The sequence below is a fragment of the Corvus brachyrhynchos genome, unplaced genomic scaffold (assembly GCF_000691975.1).
Source record: "Corvus brachyrhynchos isolate BGI_N302 unplaced genomic scaffold, ASM69197v1 scaffold633, whole genome shotgun sequence".
Taxonomy (NCBI): domain Eukaryota; kingdom Metazoa; phylum Chordata; class Aves; order Passeriformes; family Corvidae; genus Corvus; species Corvus brachyrhynchos.
This window is the reverse complement of record NW_008237435.1, coordinates 2,889,255-2,910,367: the sequence shown is the minus strand read 5'-3', so window position 1 is coordinate 2,910,367 and position 21,113 is coordinate 2,889,255. Positions and strand designations below refer to the sequence as shown.

The 21,113-nt window shown below is 38.1% G+C and overlaps 1 protein-coding gene across 10 annotated transcripts in view; it reads left to right on the top strand.

The window, feature by feature from the left end:
* The window catches only part of SULF1 (sulfatase 1), a 127,991-nt gene that overhangs the window by 38,862 nt on the left and 68,016 nt on the right, over window positions 1–21,113 (top strand). For 6 of the 10 annotated variants that reach the window (XM_017731242.1, XM_017731234.1, XM_017731236.1 and 3 more), the window contains 2 exons: window positions 17,720–17,808; window positions 20,804–20,979. The exons of 3 other annotated variants lie outside the window; for them this stretch is intronic. The gene's annotated coding sequence lies outside the window, so the exon portion shown is untranslated. The remainder of the gene's footprint in view (window positions 1–17,719; window positions 17,809–20,803; window positions 20,980–21,113) is intronic. One more of the 10 variants, XM_017731237.1, reaches the window with a different exon arrangement.

Here is a 21,113-nt window from a genome sequence, read left to right as displayed (position 1 = left end):
AAAGTTTGGTCCTTTTAAAAAATTTTTTCTAAGTCTTTCAAATTATTTTATTTTAATTTTTAAATTTGAACTAACGTCTTTTTGAAGTGACAGGAGGAGTTGCAAGGACTTTTGTTCAATCAGAAAAGTCAGTTCTAGATAGCTAGAAATTGAGGGGACTTTAGTGCTTATTTAGTTTTAGTAGGATAGATGTTTTTAGGTTGTCAACAAGTAATCAATTTTAAAGATGTCTATTCATCTTTAAAATGTACTTACATCAGGAGACTTCAGTGCATCAATCCTAGGCTGACACTGTGACTGGACTGCTCTTGAAAGCTTCTGGCATGAAATAGGACTCCAGCACTAATTTTTTGGTTTCTCCACACTTTTAACATTCATTCATATGTAGTTTCTTCATATGACAGTGAGACACATATGTTCTAGAGTAAACTTGAAAGCCTAGCCTCAGATATATTAAAATCTTAGTGGTTTATGGTGACTGTGAAAGTTGCTTAGTTAAAGCATGCTGTTTCTGTGACTGATGGAGACACTTCCAATAAAGTTATTCTTAGAGGCTCTTGATTTTATTTTGTCAAGAGCAGAGAATTCCGGACAATAAAATTTTGGATCATTCAGTAATCTTCTTTATGACTCTGTATTAATTTCTATATTTTTAATTTTTCATTTAAAAGTCCTAATTCAAGTAGTGGCAATTCTAAAACTATAATGTCAGTTTGTGTATAAGTGACCAGAAACCTCAAACATTCTGTTAGACACGGACAAGACTGAGACATAACTAAAGAAAATGTAACAAGAAAAATATCTTAATTGTGCTGAAGAAAAAGTTTCTATGGGCTGCAGATATTTTTGATTTCTACAGCAACTTATCATCAAGAACTTTCTAAAAATATGAATTAAACTAGCCTCACAATTTGAAAGATCAGTAAGAGTTATATTAGGATAGTCCTGTTTATCACTGGAGTACAGTCTGATCCAGTTGTGATTGATATTTGACAAAATACAAAGCTGTTGACCCAGATGGTAACAATCACATACAGAAAGTATTTCTAGATCATAACTGTAGTCAAGATTTTGATCCAAACTTCCTAGCATTTAATGTAAACAGTGGCAGAATTAAGACGCTGCTTAAACTGAGAAGGGAATTACTGTCAGTATTGTCTGTGAAGTGCATTGGGAACTGCCATTAATACAGGTAGTTCCAACCATGCCTTGCTAATTGCCGGGGCAAGTCCCTCAATCTTTTCTTATCAAAACAAGGACCAAAGACACGCCATGTGGAACAGATTCTGAAAGCTCTGTGGAGCCAGAAAAATCTGTTGCCTGTGACCCCAGAGAAAACCTCACATTTGGTAAGACTTCAGTTTGATTGTATTTCTTTGAGCCTTTCTGCTACAAGTGTTTAATTATTTGAACTATGTCAATAATTGCCCAAGTTTGCCTACATGAGCTAAGTCATTTAAGAAATTACTTAGGAAAGTAATGAATTTGATGAGAGTATAAGTTAAGGTAATTAATCATCAGTTAGTCATGGCCTTGCGTCTAGACAAGCAGCAGTCTTGCAATGTGCAGTACCTGAGGCCAACAAATGAAAATGCTGTATTTCTCATGAAGTTTTAATTTCACAGTGATTGTGGTAGTGTATAGACACACTGTAACTTAATTAAAATGCAAAACGCAATGTACTTAGTACAACATTTACCCGTACTGTGTAATCCAGATACTGTATCCTTCAATTGAATTTACTCAGCCTGTTGGAAAAAGAAAGCCTCTTTCATAGAAACACATCTTGCCCTAAAGCTTCCCTAAGGAAATTTTTAGTGTATGTATGTAACAAGCAAACTAATCTGTCTTCAAGTTGTCTATGTTGCCGAACTGTAATTCAGGAAAGCAGATAATCTGTTGGGTACAATGCTCAGAACCATTTCTTTGTAGGTGAAATTCGGTTCTTATCACACCATCTAGAGCAGCTCTTGTTAGCACATCCTTTCTGTCCTGTGACTCTCCTGGACCTGAATGTTCTGTAGCAGCTTCAGAGCCTCAGTGTGTTTTTAAACAACTCATAGTCACACATGACACAGTGCTGCAGCTGAGCATTGATGGGACAAGGGTTTTTATATCTTTAGGGGATTTTTATCCAAGATGAATAATGTCACTGTTTTAATAGCAGAAACTTTTTAAAAAGGTCTTTGTGGTTTCAGCTGTCATTTTCAACTTTAAGGATCTAACTTAAGGGCAGTTCAGCATATTTAGCTTTCACATGACAGACCTGTGGTGTGTTCCTTGTCTCTCACCAATGGTTTCCTACCTTTTAGCTCACATGAGTGAACTTTAGGTCTACTGGAGTGAAACTCTTTCAGTCGCTTCTCCAGTTTCTTTCTACTGTGTTTGTCAAATCTGTCTGAATTGTACCAAAGTTATTGGGCTAAAAACAGAGCAGTAACTAGGAATTAAGAAAATGATAATACCAGTGTGGCCAAATGTACTATTCATAAAACAAAACAATACAATTTCACTGCTCAAATGAAAGCTTGCTTGCTATCCTCTACCAATTCCTTTATTTTACATGCTCAGTGGAAGATCAAAGAAATGTCTCTTTTTTAGGGGATGATTTAGTTCATTTATACCATAGCCGTAGGCAAAATTCCTCAACACACTATATTTTGCTGTGAAAATATTCATGTTCTGAAGTCAAGTTCAAATGTTTAGTCACTTTAGATATTTGAACAATCCAACTGTTTAACATTTCATGTCACTTTTTAACAAAGTCCATTTTATACACAAAAAAATGCTCCTAGCTAATTCTTGAGTTTACTTTGCTAGGCCAACCACGCTGAACCCTTGAATATCCAAGGAGTAGGTGCAGTAATATGAAAGTACTGTAAAAACACATTACTATATTCACCTTAAGTACATTTATTTAGAGGAGGCCCTGCATTAGCAAGGTGTCCAAGGAACATAAGGCAATTATGTGATGTAAAGCTGTAGTAGCAATGCCATTATTCCCAGCCTTGCCAGTACACAGTAAGACAGCAGCTTTCTTCTGTCCGGGAGAAGAAACAATTCTTCTGCCTGTTTCCCACTACTCCCCTTCTGACCTATCAAAATGAGTACAAGGACAGGATCCTCACCAAAACAGTTTCATGAAGAGGGAACTCTCTCATGCAGGAGGTACATACCAGCTCATATTTCGATAAGATGGCTGCAGTACAGAGAAGGGCTGAAATTTCAGACTCATATGTTCTGTGGCTTCTTTTGTGGCTTCCCACTCTCTTAGATGTGAAATTAGTTTATTGTAAAGAAAAGAAACATGGATTTAAAACCTTTAAATTCTATCAAAGTGAAAACCATGCTTCAGAAACATACAGCTGATTTGGCTTGGTACATAGGAGTGTTCCCTCCGATTCTCCGTCATTAAAGGAGGCACTGAGGAGCATGGATTAAATTGTTAACTTAAATCAATTAACTAATTACATTAAAGCAGTAAGTGGATAAATGTATTCAGATTTGCTTGACAATATCTTGAAAGCACATTCCCAGCACAGCTTCACATATGAAGTAGAAAAGATTAATGCAACTTGCCTACAGGATTTGTACAAAGAATCAGAGGCAGAAGCAGTATTCAGAAAGAAATGATACTTCCAACAAAGTGGAGCAGTATTCCCTGACAGTTTCGTTGATTGATTATTTTTTAATTTATTTTTATTATTTTTTTAAGCACTGAATGATACTTTGTTTTTGTGGAGGTAAGCTGTCCAAGCTAGCAAGCTACATGACACAGAAGTCATGTTTTGATTAACATCAGGATTCCTACATACCTAAATCAATTCATTGTGCAAACATACGAGAGTCCAAAAAAGTAATACTAAGAATTAATGTTTGGTCATCCGTTCTCCAGTGAGGTTGAAAACACAGATGAATGTGGTGCCCTTCCCATTGTGTGTCATCAGATCTGTCTTCCTCGGTCCTGAAGAAAGCACATTTCTAGCACTGCCAGCTCACTCTCCTTTATCAGACATCTCAATTTTTGGCATCATATGATTCTAGGAAAACTTATCTCTCATTTGGAAGAAAGAAATAAACACATTTTAGTACCTAGGATTGCCAAAAATACTTTCAAAAGGCACAATCACAGAGGCTAGGAAGCCAAAAGATAAGTAACATGAGCACAGAATTTATTATTTTTTTAAAGAATGTTATTTTGAAAACAGTTTCTTGATTTATCTTGGTCATTTGACTGAAACCTTTTTTATTAACACTTGCTGTTGGCTGGAGTAGAGTCTTCATTTCTCAGTGGTTCTGATTTCTGCTGTGCAGTAAATTGAACACCTCTGTCATTTTCATCCACATGGACCATCTCCTTTCTTTAATGCTACAGTTACTATTGAAGTAAACAAAAGTGTTGCAAATAATTTCAGAACAGACCTTAACAAAAGTATATTTTGGGAAATCTAAGCAGAGTCCTTCAGACTGTTTCAGACTGGACCTCTTGTGCAGCACGGTTAAATCATTGTTATTCTTTTATTCCCTCTGTATAAATATAACAGCAGTATAAAAATCTTTTTGATGTCTAAGATAGTGTATGGCATCAAGGAAAACTAAGGAGGTCTTCTAAGCTGATTAAAATAAAACCAACAAGAGTCACAGGAGGGAAGGGAGGAGGGAAAACACTTGCTCGCCTGATCTGAGATGTTTGCAAAAGCTGCAGCAATTCTCCACCAGTTAAGGATTGAAGTTTCCCTGGTGGACTGATGACCTTTGATGTGATAATTGCTGGTTTTCCTGAAACTCCCAAAAGAGAGCATGTTAGAAGAAAAAGGGATAAATATTAATGAAGCATTGGATTTTCATTCAAAACCAGCAGGAGCCAAGCAGTTAAACGCTCCTTTTCATCCCATGAAGCAGGATAGAAAACAAGATCCCTAGAATATTTGCCAGACAACTTACAAACCTTAATCTCTGAGTAGTTTTACAGTGTCATGTATCTCTGTGGGTACGAGCTTATTCTGTTGTTGAAGAGATCATTCATTATCTTAGATTTTTCTTCTTTTAAAATTGTCCTATGAAATTAAATTTCAATTTTTTGAAGTATTAAGTTTTTTGCCTCCAGTGTGACACATACGTAAGTGTCAGCGTATTGATTTTCCATTATGGTGACCTTAGAAGTTTACTTCTTCAGGTAAGGCTGGAGAAAGTGCCCCAGGATAGGAATGTGGTGGAAGTAGTATTCTTCTTTTGTTGTGGTTCACATGAAAGTTTTGGTCCTTTGCCTGAATCCAAGTGGATCCTAAGTTACTACTTTTCAGCATCCACATGCACACAATTCACTTGATCATAGAAAATAACAGGTAAATGTGCTATAGTCAGCATGCAGTTTGCTTGCTCTCTCACAAGCTGGGGGAAAAGAAAAATGTTTTTAGAGAAAAATGAGACACCATATCCCATTGCTTACCACGGGGGGGGGTTGTTTTCTTTTTGTAATAGAGACAAACTTTTATTTATCTGGTGAAGTTACTTTCTTCTGGAGCTTGCTTTAGGTAGTAGGTGAAAAGTTACTTGGAGTTTGCCAAAAGGCTTATGATCTCCAGTCAGATGTTAATTTGCATGTCTGTCATGGCCTGGAAAAGATTGAGTATTAGCCTTTCCTCTAGCATCTCGGTCATATTGTGCTGTTATCTTGAAGTATTCTAAAGACAAATAAAATTGAGATTTTCAGACTGATTAGCTGGTGTGACTGCAAAGGCATTTTTGCCTTGAAGAAATGTCTTTGTTACAGCAGCCGTCATATCTGACCTGCTCCCTAGGTCAATAAAGATGAAGGGCTCTTGGTCTGTTGCAGAAGAAACTCATTGTGACTCACAACTGGCCCTGCTTTCATATGCATACACTTACTGCCAGCCTAGCAACATGCACCTTCTCTCCAAATGATTAATATAGCATCAAATGAGACATACTGTTTCTCTGGAAAACATCCTTGTAAAGCTGGCTGAAATGGGAGGTTAAATATCAAAGGGCTAACACAAAGAAAGGGACTGATCAAACAACTAGACTATTCTGTGATTTACATGGGTTATTTTGCTGATGATTAGGTAAAGAAAAACCTGCTGAGATGAAGAGTAAGCAATTACATATTGAGGAAACTCTCATACTTATTACCTTATTAGTAGTATTCATAGACTGAGAGACCCTCCACAGGGTGATCCCTTGCTAATTCCTTATCGACAATGGCTTTGATGTGCTTACGTTATGTGATTTTCTTGGGGGAATGGAAAAGGCAGGAATTATTCACTGAATACATAACCACCTAGCATCAGAGGAAAATTGCAGAATTCAGGAAACCTTCGTAAATAAAGAAGGCTGCATGTTTACTAATGCGTGTATACCATCTTCAGCTGTCAATGTAATTTCTTAGAAGGCTGTTTAACAAAAAGAATTAAGAAAAGTAAGAAGAATCATAATCACTGGTTAGTTCAAGACAAAATAATTCCCAAACTGAGAGGGAGACACTTCACTGTCAGCACAGATGACAACATCAGTAATAGTTGGCTGTGGAAGGGGAAAAAACTTTGATTACTTGACCACAAAAGTTTCCTTTTACTGAAGTTTTGGTGTGTTACATGTACAGAAAAATGATACTTAGCAAACATTTTCTCTAGAATAGCCATTCCTGGTTCATCCCATCTGAGATGCGTCTTTCTTTTTGGTAAGGAACCTTGCCTCTATTTTAAGCTCCTTTCCTCCTCCAGGGCAGGGGAAAGGTGCTTGAGAAAAACTAGGTTCAGATGTCAGTTAGACATTGTTAGACAGGCTCAAACACAGTGGTGGAATGGAAGAGGACATCTTACCTGTGTCTGTGCCAGTAATGAACCAAAAACCCAGCAGATGGTGACTACTGTTCAAATGCCAGCAAATGTTTCTCCTTAAGGCACAAGCGTGTTGTGAGGACTTTTCTCTGTGGCAGCACGTAGCATAGGGACCTGTGAACAAAGTAGCTAAGTAATACCAATAACCTGGCTATGGGATCATCAAATTCATCTGGCATAACTGTGCTAACTTACAGTTGTCCAAGATGTGCTGCATTTGCTGCAACAGGTGTCATGCTCAGTTAACATGCTGCATTTACCAAGATAGCCCACAACATAGAAGCAAGCATATTTTGGTCTTCACTGTTATTGTCATTTCTAAAGTCTGAATGCCCTACTGAATGCCCTGTAGATCATGCAATTTAAATTCCCTTTGTCTTCAAAGAGAGTGTTGAGACTTTAAATGTAGGTCTGTTGGCTGCATATTTATATATGGCAGAGAACCATAACACAGACAAAGATTGTAAAATAAACTTGTCTGAAAATTTTGTATTAGTAAATAGGTAAATATCAGTAAATCTTTTCAAGTTGCCTTACTTAGCTCCTAAGGTAATGCACACCTTACATTACTGAAGAAATACAGTGTCATGGTTTGACTCCTGCCAGTTACATAAGCCCCATGGAGCTGCTCGCTCGCTCCCACCCATCAGAATGGGGGAGAGAATAAAAACAGTAAAAGGGAGAAAACCTGTAGTTTGAGATAAAGAGAGCTAATGAGTCTGTAAAGGAGGATAATAATACTACTAACACTCATACTAGTAGAATACGCAAAACAAGTGATGGACAATGCAGTTGCTTACCGCTTGATGACCGATATCCAGCCAGTTCCAAAGCAGCCACTTCCAGCCAGCTTCCCCCCATATATACTGAGCATGATGCCATATGTTATGGAACATCCCTTTGATCAGTTGGGGTCAGCTTTCCAGGCTGTGTCCCCTCCCAACTTCTTGTGCCCCTCCAACCTTCTCACTGTCTTCAGCATGAGAAGCTGAAAAGCCCTTGACTTAGTGTAAACATTGCTTAGCAATAACTCAAAACATGCAGTGTGCTCTTGACTTTGCTCTGGTACTAATCCCAAAACATAACACTATACCAGCTACTAGGAAGAAAATTTAACTCTATCCCAGAAGAAACCAGGACACACACTCTGTCTCATATTACCGCAGAATAGAGCAGTAAGTGAAATTACGGTTTTACTTTGAACATTGACTCAAATATGGCATTGTCAGTTTATCATTTCTCTTAATAATTTCCCAATGGTGTGTGATCATTTTACAAGTAAAGAGATGAATTAAGTGTAAGACAGTATTAGCTCAAATGAAAGGTTGATGAATGGGAGTTCAAGAACACATCTTCAAGGAGTCTTACCTGAATCATCATCAAGGATCCAAGTTCATGGTCCAGTCTAGCTTGACGTGTCATCATCCATAATAGATTAATGAATGGTGTTGGTTTTGGTTCTGTCTGGTATAACATCCTCACTCATAATATCACTGGGTTTTAAGAAAGGCCTTGTACTGATGACTCCTGTAATTTAATATTATAGGGATGTATGATCTGCACTATGCCTTTCATTAAGGGTAGAGATGGCCAGAGTATGACAGTTTAGCTTTCAAGGATTCAGGTTTTTTCATTTCACACTGCAATGGAAACAAAAGACTTTCAGTGGGTTTTTGTTTGGGTTTTGTTTTTTTTTTTTCATTCCATAGCATGAAATTGTATTGAAATTTATTTTCAGATTGAAAAGTTAAGGTTTTCCATCTGAGTCTCACATTTGGGAGTAAGCAGAAAGCTTAGTCTGGAGTCAAAGTAGTCAAGCTGATCCTTCTTTGTTTTAGTTTCAGTGATATTTCATTGATACCAGAGATAATCAATTAGCTAGTACTTTGCATGGTGAATCAGGGAACTTGGATGAAAGACGTTATGCAAGAAAACATGAAAAAATAGTGGAAGTGTTGTATTCCATATATCATTTACAAACAGAGAATGACAGATTAAAAATTTGTCCAAAAGTCCTATTCAACAGGATATTTCCATAACAGATGGCATGAGGAGTAGTTTTTCAAGCCTTAGGCAGGTATTAGATGCTAACTTATGACATTCATCATGCTGTCTAGGAGATCCATCTGATTCACACCAGTCAATCAGCTGCCTTGGTTTTAAGCAATTTCACACTAAAAAGAGAATGTATTAGCAATAGCTCTTTGCTATTTGGTTACGGTTATTTGCTTCCTAAAATTGCCTTCCCACTGTGTCCTCACCTGTAAGCTAAAACCTCTATCATTCAACTGTTAACAATGGATATATATTTTGCATAGTTGCTGAACTGAATGTTAGACCATAGAAGACAGGATAATTTGTAATAAATAGGCTCCTCTTTATCATGCTGGTAAAGGTGATTTGTGACATTTTACTGTATCGCAGGTCTTGGTTGTTGTTGTTTACACCGTTGTACACACACTAGCTAATTTTACGGTTTTAACTGTCACAATTTCCTGATCAAATGTACTTGCCCACTACAACTTTTAGGGCAACTTTCCCGCAGTTACAGACAATGGTTTTGATTCTCATTCAGCCAGATAGATCCTTGTTCAGTCACTTACAACTGATCCTGTTGCTGTCTGTGTGTGCCACAGCCATGAAGCACCACTGGCTCTCCCTGCCCCTGCCCACCCCCCAAGGCCTTCACCTCTCTGCCTATGGCCTAGGACCCCCTTTCAGCCCTCCAGGGCTCCCCACATCTGCCCACAGTATAGGGCTCCATTTCAGCACTGCCAGGCATTTCCCAGCCTGGCCTGTACGTGTCCTCATCCCCACGGAGCTGGGGCTGCCCCTGTGCCCTCCCCATGCCCTGCTGCTGGCTGTGGGCTAGGATGGGACAGGCTGCCAGATCCTGCCTGCTCCAAGCCATCGCCCACAGGGCAAACTCAGTGTCCTGAAAATGTGCTCATAGGTGTTACTGGAAACACAGGAGGATTTCATTTGCAGATACATAAAAATTACATTAACAGGTGTAGGAAACAGATGCCAACGCTCAGACATTTTGTCGTATCTCTTTCCCAGCTCTACTCGTGAAAAATGGAATATGTAACTCAATATTGTAATAAAGGCCTAGTTTTGGTAAAGAAAATCATGTGAAGAAATGTGCAAGAGTTTAACAAATCATTGCAATGTTAACATAAATGCCTCTGACAGAGGTCAACAGAGCTTTTTAAATGTAGGAGATAATGGAAACATAAGCTGGTGCCATATGATACTTTAGCACAATGCATTTTTCATTTCAGATTCTTTCTCCTTCTTCATACCCTGAAATGTTTGGTATATTTTTTACCAAATTGAAACATATCTATAATCTGACCATATTATACCAGTCTGGGGAAAAGATAAGTTTCTAGGAGCTTTCAATAAAATGGAAAAACAAGAAGGTGGGGTAATGCAAGCAGGGGACCAAGTGGTGGGTTATGCTCTGTGCTATGTGGGTGCTGTCATCCACATCCTGAAAGTTGGCAGGGGATTTAAGGTGTGTTGTCTGTTCAAAACCACCCTGCTTTTAAAGGAGATGCTATGGAGAGCCAAGAATTTTATAAAAACACATTATAAACTTGAATAAAAGAACAAACATATGAAGATGTTGTATTATCAGGACATCCTCCTTTCTGTGAAGTCCTTTGCAGTGCCTGTCTGCATCCCATCACCACCACAGTAAGTGGTTTTCCCAAACAGTGTCAGTGCTTTTTTTTATGTGCAAATTACAGTCTCCAGATACGCATCAGGACACTGAACACGATTACAGAGCATTTTCAGTCCGGAAATTTTTCTGTGTTAATGTCAGTGCTGAATTTTTCTGCCACAAAGGAAAATGTTTGTGCAGAAAACAGTGGGGATTATGCCATGGCCTCCTTGTATACTTTTTCTGAAACTTTTGTCCGAGAGGCGTTGTTTGCTCTTCACTGTAAGCCACGGAAAGCACCTTTAATTTTGGAGGGAAGTTGTTTGGAGTCTGTGTTAATCTAAGAAACCTGTGACCCTCAGTGTCAGATTATCTACTTAGACCTTATGGTCAGAGGTTGCCTCCATGAGCAACCTGTACTTTTGGGAAGATTCTATGAGAACAAATGCAATAACTTCATTTGTAGAGTAGAAAAACTCCGGGAAACACATTAATCATTATGTGGTTAACAGATCATAATGGTGTCTGAAGAATAATATATTTTTTGATAAATTTTAAGATATCAAAATACAAAAAGGATTTGTAAAATTTAATGCATGCAGAGCTGGTTATGATTTGACTTCTTTTCTAGGAGACTTTTCCTATAAAACTGCTTTATTGTAATTAAAAATTTTCCATCAAAATTTCTTACATTAAATCTAGAAATAAATACATTTTGCAAATGCAATGCAATAGAGACTTTGGAAAATTATCATGATTCACCATCTGCAGCCCTGTGTTTAGAGTTTTGCAGTCTTCTAAGAAATGAATAAGCAGCCCAAATGATATTTTAAGGAACAATTGGAACTTGTTGACAGTGTTAAAAATTGAAATTCCATATTTTAAAGCAGTAACTGTTTCACATAGTGAGACAGAGGATGTAGCATTTAAGCTGCCTTCATTTAGACTTTAAAATCAGTCATATGGGACACAAGGGGTCCCTCTGGAAAACTATTCGTTTAACTCAATAAATTACTCATTTTTGCTTGTTTATTTTAAAGGACAACATACACAGGAATGTATTCATGGCAGATGAATTAGCTCCTATATTATGAGCATGCAGTGTGGTTAGTGTGAAACATTTACACCACCCAGCTCATCAGAAACCAGTAAAATCATTTGTTTCATTCCAGCTGTGCTCTTTGCATTTACGCGGGGCTTGAGTATTTCAAATCTCTCTTTTCTCAATACATAAAGTTGTACTTTTTTTGCAAGTCCTAACTGCTTTAACTTTTTTATTAAGAAGAGAGAAAAAACCAGAAAATGGTTTTAAATCAGCTTTCATTTCTGTTGAACAAATGACCACTGAAATAATTGGAAGACCTCTCCCCATTTCAAAGGACAAGTGTAAAATCTGAAATTTTGGCTAGTTTCTTTGACTGAGAAACAAAATTTAGCTTTTGCATTTAAGAATTTTAAATAGGGGAACAAATTTCTTAATTGTAATTTCTTACAAACTGTGTACAGTGATGAAATAAGTGGAACAGAAAGTCAATAGAAAGGGTCTCAGACTTGTGGGCAATGACAGACACAGATGTTGCTCCATGATGCTACTATATACTAAATGCTAGGATTATCTAAAATTGTATGTCCACCTCTAGGTTGCCGATATGAGAAAGACATCAATAAACTGGAGTGTGTTTGGCAGATGGCCATGAAGATGCTTGGGGGCTGGAGTCCTTGTCCCATGTGAAGAAGTTATAGGAGAAGAGTTGTTCAGCCTGGAGAAATGAGAAGTTTTGGGGGGTCCAACAGAAGCCCCACAGTGCCTAGAGAGAGGTCACTGATTAGACAGAGCCTCATTCTTGACAGTCATGTATGGCGGGAGAACAAGGCAGGAGGCAATGGGCATAACTTGAAATGTAAGACATTTAGACTGGGTATAAAGAAAAACAAATTTCACCCTCAGAACAGTCAAGCAGTGGAAGAGGGCCCCAGAGCATTTGGGCAGTGTCCACCCTTGGGGTTTTCAAACCTGACTTGGTAAAGCCCTGAGCAGCCTGGTCTGACCTCACAGCTGAGCCTGCTAAGGACAGAGAAGTGGATTCTCTATGTATTGGTCTAAGCATTCCTGAATTAGGTCATTGACACGGTTTATGAGACACCTTTCATATAAGAACAGCTCATCTACATTTAGGGAAAAAAAACCCCAACCGTCCAGTAAAGCAAGCATTGATGGTTTCCCCACAATAATCACTGTAAAATGAGATGCCTCCCAAATTCCTTCTTACACAAAATGAAGAAAAACACTACAGTCCCGTTCTTCACCTTTCTATCTCCTCTCAATTTTCTGGGAATGATTTCCTATACATCCTAGTCCTTGCCATTCCTGATTCATGCTGCATTATTCAGAAGCTTCTACCTAATGATTACCAGTTTCCGTTCCTGTCTTCCCTTCTCTGTGCATAATGCACAGTCCAGTGTTGCAACATAAGGTTGACTGCCTGCTCCACCACTCCTAGAAAAAATAATTCAGTACGTGCTGTATCAAGCACCTGAGTAGAATCTTGGCTCATGAGCAGGCTTCCAATTAAATATATATGAAGATATATAGATATCTACATGTATAAAAAATAAAGATGGTATAAAATCATGTCTCTTAATTGCTAAATATAAACTTTGCTTAGTAAGAAGTGCATTGGAAACAAAAAAATGTTTGTCTCAATGTATTCAGCCTCATCTTCCATGCTTTAAAACTGCTCTCTCATCTACAGAAGCCAGTACTGTGAAATTGAAATACCTGTATGTGTACTTGAAAGATGAAGAAAGTGTTTCTGCAGGCATTTTCACTAGGTAAATGAAGGTGCATTTATATGTGCTGTCCCTTCAAAATGTTTTCTGAGATAAAGTTGTTCACAGAATAATTTCTGCAAGTCATTCTTCAGTCTTTTAGATCTCAGACTGAAGATTATTTTCAAACAGCCCTTTGAGAATGGATTTTCAGAATTCAGGCTGGAAGAATTGGTATTCCTCAGACAAATAAGCTGTATATGGTATATTCTGTCCTTGAACAGGCAAATGTGACTCTAATTTCAGGCTTTTTTGATAGGAGTTTTCAGATGAAAGCCAGTATTCAGATGCTTTGTACATTTTGGCCTTTCTTCATGTACCATTAGGTGCTTAGATGTTTTCTGAAATAAAGGTACCAAATATCTTAAAACATTGTTGCACCGGGAATGTATTGAAGAGCCTGCAGGAAGTTGTTTTAAGGAGCTGAGCAGTCCTGTTGAGTACAAGAGTACTTACTTCATTTGCACAGCAGAACTTATATCAGAGGTTAAGTAAGTCTTAGGCACGTGATTTGGCAGTAAAATCCATTAGCTGTACTCCTTGCTCATATTTGCTGCCATTCCTGTACAAAACCATTTTCACCTGATAGGACAGGGTGATGTGGAGATGACTTTCTGAGTTTCCCCATGGTGGATTAGTCACAGTCACTCTGCAAATCCCCCCTGAGCGTACACAGGTGTGTTCTTCAGGGGGGACTGTGGCACAGCGAGGTGAGGGGAGGCGAGAGGACTGGAAGGGTTACTGTGATAGCAGACACAATTCCCCCATGTTCTTAGTAGCTGGGGTTCTGCCTTGTCCCCCACCAGGTAATGGAGCTTGGTGAACACCAGGGACTTCCTGATTACAAAGGAGATCAAAAGTAAGGGTTGATGGCAGGGTGGTGTTGTTCTCAGCAGTGCCTCAAGTCAGTGTATTGTCCTTGCTGACTAGTCTTTATGGAAAAGGATATGAAGCATCTTTTTTTTTTTGAACAGATTGGTTGGTTTGGTCTGTCTGTTTACTATTAATAGTAGGCTGGTTTCTCTATAGTACAGGTTTGTCAGGGAGGACTTTATTTGAAAATACATTTCTTGGTTGAGAAGCTTTTACATGTATATCGGAGAAGGCAGAATTTATACTGTGCGAGGACTGGAAAAACTGCTTGACAAAAAGAAGTAGCATAGTAAAAGAGATCTTGCTTTAAAAACAGAACTCAGGACCTGATGCATTGGTGCATATCTTAGTAGTCCTACTAAATTCAATTTGAACTGAATGAAAGTAAAACTCACTAGAATATAATGGTATTATATTAAAAAAAATTATTAGGCTAGGAGTCCAGACCTGAAAGTGAAAGACAAAGACAACAGGCACCACATGCAATCTGTAGTGGACCTAGGCGCACATGAGCATGTTCACTGCCCGTAAGCACACAAAGTGCTGATGCTACAAATAAATTTACTTACTGCACTGTAGTATAATAGAGTGAGTTTTCCAAAAGCACTTAGAAGAACTGCCTGACTCTCCTGGCTCTCCAGGAGATGGCACCTATCTAAAGTCCTATGATGTTTCTGAGTAGTCCATCCTTTGACAATACAACTGAAAGTACATTTGAGCTCCCCTCCTAGAAACACAGGTGATGTTGTCTGTTTACATACACACACTTGTGTAGATTTGTACTGGCAGTTCCTCCCCCTTCAGTCCTTACATGAACTCCTCTGGTCCCCGAGAGCTCCTGTTGCTTCCTCTGGGCAGTCAGCAAGAGAGTGGCCAGAGCAGCCATGCATTAGGCTCAACTCAAGACCACACACCCCTGTGATGGCACAACCTACCCTAACCCCTCCTGTGATAACAGACATTTGAGTAAACATACCTAGAAAGTTTTTAAATTACGAGTTTTCTGTCCAGAGGAGATGTGGAAAGCTATGGTCTTGCACAGTTTCTAAAGCCAGTGAACTTAAACAGGAATTTAAAGAAATGTGCAAACTGTGCTCCTGTTATTCACCTCTGTGATATGATCTCCCAATGTAAGATTACTTTCTGAATCACTGAACTGTCGCTGTGTTATTGTGTGGTATATTTTCACAGTGCCCCACACTGCTGAAGTGAGCGAGAGTATAGCAAAAATTTGTCAGTTTAAAATGCAATTTTAAAATTACCTGAGATTCCCTCATACACAGAATTTAATCATTATATTTGAAAAATACTTGGAGTCTTTTAGTAATTATATTACCTTCTAGATGGAAAGCCACCTCCTTTAAAGATAAAAACAATCTGATATCAGAAGCCTGCTTGGAGCCTAGTGCACATCTAATTATCTCTCAGTCTTAATTATTTAGCAAGTGCTAATAAACTGCACGTATCATGACACTCATGTGTAATAAGCATATAAATTTAATTTTTTTTTTTCCCTCTCTTTGAAGACTAACAGACATGGAATTCAATCACAAGGCAATGGCATTATAACCTCCAATATAACATCAGGTTTTAATAAGCCTCCTGTTTGCTGCACACATGTGCTTAAGACTGCCTGGAAACCAAATCAGTAGAAAAAAGGGATTACTTTAGATTACTTTGAAATGTGCATTGTTTGAAATGGCCTCTGGTGACCAGCTTTCATGAATGGCTGATTTTACTTGTGGGGCACGTCATCTGGCTCAATTATACCAGGCTCTTTTGTATGACAAGTGCATTTCTTGCCTGTGCTGAAATATGAAATTCTAAAACAAAGTAAATCAGATGGTGAGAAATAAATTTAGGTAACTGTATATTATTAGAAGTTTGTAGCTTAGCAATGCACATTCTTCTTACTGAAAAATATGTGGGAATTTTCTTTTGAAATTTCCACAGATTTGAAGTTAATATAAAACCATTCATTTTAATTTTAATGTTTTGTTCAGCTATAACAGCAGCATTACAATCAAATACATATCTTTCTTTTCTCAAAGGCAGATCATTTCTCCTACAGTTGTGTATTTTTAAAATGGTACTGGAGTTTGCTGTTTCACCCTAACAGATGAAGTGTTGGGAACTTCTACCTACTAAGAATATCCCTTAACCTGTAAAAAGTTATAAAAGTGGGTTAGCAAACCTGCTTTATACTTTCAAGTCACTGCAAGCTTTTTCCTTTCCTGTCGGTAACTGTTTGCAAAATTACAATGTAAAAACGTAATATAAGGTTATGATTCTCCCTACCTGCAATTACTTTAAATTATAGTTACTTTAAATTAATATAGCCCGAGGCACTGAGGATACATCATTAGAATACACAGATTTCATTTGAAAGGGGAGAAGATATCTGATTGATTAGTTAAATGTGTTGGAAATCCAATAGATAATGATTAGATTAGACCCAGATAGGAACTACATTCTTTGTGTTCACTGTAAATCCTGTACTTTACAACCTAGATTAGGGGATTAACCTTTAAGAAGAAGTGGTAAATCTTGCTTTTTCCTGACTTCTGCTGTACTGTAAATGTGTTTCCCATGGCTGCAGGCTCAATATTCCCACAGGAAACTGACCTGCAGATTTACGCGGTCGTGCCTGGTAGTCTGAGATGCAGTGTTTGCCTTTAAATACGAGATAGAAGAGTAAGATGTGAGAAGAGCTTTAACATTACTAAACTTAAAACAGTCATCTGTCAACAGCTTTTGCCACTGAAGTGCTTCACTGTATTCGTGAAAGTGAGAGTTGTTATTGTTGTAGGGTGTTACAACCCTCTAGTCATCAAGGCAATATGGTTTAAGGGAGAGATTTAAGACCTCTGAACTACTAGGTTGCTGGGTGCAGATGAACACCTCGCTTCCCTGACCTTTTATTATGTAGTTTCAATCTGTCTGCACAATCTTCATGTAATTACTGATCTTATGAAGTGCTAATTTTGTTGTGTCTCAAACCACACACTTTTTATGATTCACAGCATAGACCACGTGAGATTTCGAGAGGTCCATCCACCCTTTGACACAAGCATGAAAGATTCACAGAAGCTGTATTTGTGTGGCTCTGAGAAAACCCCTTTCACCTCCTGCACCCTGGAGTTTCTGTGTATGCAAAATATTCTCAAATACTGCAACATTGCCAGGTGGACACATTTCAATTTAAAGCATAGAACTTAAAATGGTAGGCGTAAACCCTGAATCTGGCATTTGTAGGGTCATGGGTGGATGAAGACATCTCCAATTTACATGATGTTACTGACAGTGATTTCTGGCACTACAGGCAGACTGGCAGGTTTTTGAAATTATGCTGAGCAGGTGCCCAGCAATGTGACCAACCCCCAAGGTCATATTGGAAATTACAAAACACTGACAACAGCAGAATCCCAACTCTGAATTAAGAGACTTTTTCTACTTGTCCTTTGCCTTTGTCTTTTTCTTTTGACAGTCTGATTTTAAGGGAGCAGAGAAGACTGGGATCATAGTCCTGTAAGAAAAGCTCATTAAAGCCAAAACTGTCGAGTCAGCAGGTCAGAGGTAAGATACATAGGAAGATGCTCTTCTGCTTGAGATGAAGAAAGAAAGCTCATTTTCTTGTAGTGATTGATATCCGAGGACTTGTTTCTTTGACAGGTTTTATCCGTTTATTTATCAGAGAAGCCTATAAGAAAAAATTATCTGAGATTTTTTTTTGCATAAAGGAAATGACACATAAAGGAAACACTTGCCTTCTAGTTCTTTTCCATGCATTTGATGTATTTTTGTGCAAGTTCCTTGCACTTGTCATAGAGTCTAAAAATGTTCTAAGTTGCAAAACATTTGTTTGTGGACTGTGTCTTAATTATATACAACTCTGTCAATTTATGGGGGCAGGGAAATCTAACTACAGAGATAAAATCTGTAGGATACTGGATAGTAAGGAGGAACACAACGCAAATAGGTGCTGCATTAGAAGTTTATTGATTTAGGAACCCTATGATACCTTACATTCTCAATTCACTGGGCATATGTATTACTAATATCTGGGGAACAGAAACCAGAATTCTCATTCTCATGTTCGCTGATGAGACAAAACTGGGGGTAGTGACTGATACACCTGAGGGCTGTGCTGCCATGGCAGGAGGTTTGGACTAGATGATCTCCAGAGTTCCCTTCTAACCCTAATGATTCCGAGATTCCTAAGCTCCACAATTACAGTCCACATTATTACTAGTTATTGTTATTATTACCACTGTTTCATTTATTGTCTGATCCACTTTTTTTTCAAAGGAAAGGCCACTAGGACAGTGGGCCTTTACCTATGACTTTGATAATATGATGCCTCAATGTTATCTCAAAAGAAAACACTAATGCCATAGTGCAGAAAAGACAAAGTTGTTTGCCTTTTGTTACCTCTTGGTCATGAATTACTGATGTGGGGCATTGCATAGCACATGGTACTGGAGACGGACATATGTCCAGTATCATTACTTACTATCCCCACATTTGATGTCAGATTTACAAACAGGAAGTGTGTTCATGTAAGCCAGATTCCCTGTGCAAGGATATGTGGAAGCCACATTTGAAGAATATTAAATATGAATAAGTTCATATATATTTAAAACTTATAATGGAGTATTCATGTGGACACTCAGTGCTCTGTTTCATAAATGAAGTACATGGCTTGGACAGATTTTTATTGGCCAAACACAAAATGGCATTTTAAGTGAACCGAGTGAAAATGTGGACATGAGAACCAAGTGGCAAATCTTCTTTTTTGAGTACTGGCTGTCTTTTTTTGTGTTCCAAACTAAGTGCTTTCAGTCAATGCCCTGAAAAATCTTGAACAGTTCTGTATCAAAATGAGTAACGAAACTACAGAGTTCCAAAAGATACTGTTATGCCTTTTCCTTTTCATCTAAGTCACTGAAAGATACTCTCTTAAGAGATCTAGAATAAAATCCTCATAGTTTTTTATGCCACACCACACAAAGTGGCACTGTAGCCTTTCTTTGCAGTGCCCTACCAGTGTAATTCAAGTTTCATGAGTAAATAATTCTCCATGCCAATAAGTTCCTGAACTGCATGTTATAATACTAGCTGCATAGAAACAAGTTTTCAGGTTTTATCCCTTAAAAGGTGATTGTAAACTATGAATTTCTGCTCCTGTGGGGAAAAAATAGTTTCTTTGGATTTCTCTGGTTTCATTTATTTACTGACTACAATTTGGTTATCCTAGGTATCTTCTATAAAAGAAATTTACCCTAAAATTCCCACATAGAAGTTAGATCAGCACTTGTTTATTTGGCTAGGAAAAAAGCATTTTGTAGTACCGTCTTGATTTCTTAACACTGCCAAAAAAAAATTTCAGTTTCCTTCCCCATGTAACTTCAAAAAGGTCTTTTTTAGAATTCCTCCTATTTTTGTCTGTTTCTCAAGACAAATTGGAGTATCTTCAGGGGCACTTACATGCTACCAGCCAGTATCCAATACAAACATTGCAGCCTTGTCTTCCCTATCAAGCCTGTATTTTGACAGTTTTCTTTACTTTATTTCCTTCTAGGACTGGGAAATAGGCTGTAAAAGGACAAGTTGTCAAAGATCACCTTTTAATAAAGATTTGCCATATGCAAAACTGAAATATGAGCAACAAAACATGGCATTACTGTGCTCTTGTATAAGAACTACTCAGTGAAACTTGGATAATTAATTTTATATGCATAGATCTGTCCTGATATTTTCCTTTATCCATCAAGGAGAAAAAAGTTAGAGCTGGAAGAGAAACTTTCATACTCTTATTTCTAGAAACACCTGCCTAAGGTGCCACGAACATGCTAGAGAAAAGGTCTTTATTAAAACTAACTAATACAGACCAGACAGGTTGAAATGAGGAATATTTGTTAATGTCCATTTGGACCAGTGTAAATTTTATTAGCTCTGAGGTGTAATTGTCAGGAACTTGCAGTTTCGTACGGTGGGGGATTATTCAAACACGTCGGTGCCAATGTTTGCTCAGCGCAGTCAGGATGACTGCACTTTCTGGGTCAACATTGTCTGAAAAAGTTTGCTGTACAGCTGAGGTAAGAAACTAAACATTGAGTCTCACTTCACATAGCCTTTCGTGCTTTGTGATCTGAGTCAAAGTTTCGCTATTTAAAGATCAGACATCTAGAGACATTGTATTTCTGCTTTTGCACCAAGAGCATGTATCTGGTGTCTGTCAGAAGAAAGCTGACTTCACTGGTAACCCTGGTCTTCAGGGCTCTTGTCAGCTTTTACACGACTTAAGAACATATGCATGGAAATGGAACTATTTTTAAAAGTCCATCCAGACTAATTACAGACTTCCAGTTACTTATCTGAATGTTGTGTAATCACTGAAATAGCATTTGCTGTTCGATGGCGATCCCGTGTATTGACTTTGCAGTGCTGTAATGTTAGTGGAAGGCTGGAGTGTTGGTTGGTGCAGAGACAATGAAAGACAAGATTTCTCTGCCACAGACACTTGGATTTTCCTTTTAGAGACGTTCACACTCTTCTGGTGTAATTACAGCCTGCCAGAGTGAGGAGCATGAAACTGTTTAGCTTGCGAAGCTTAAAATAAAAGGTGTATGTGGAAACAAGAACACGATCCTTTTTCTAGCAGTCCAGCACCAAGTCCTATCCCCTCCCTCTGCCGTGGCTTCTTCCCCTGCAATTCAGAGCATCTCCCTATTAATGCATTTTTAGGTGAGTGATTGGGGGACCCTTTTGTCTTCTGTGTTTCTCTCATTATTTCTGTTTCTTAATCTGTTTGTGGCTCATGTTGCATGTCTGAAGTCTCAGGTGTGGGTGCACAGATCTTGTGATTTATGCTCCAGTCT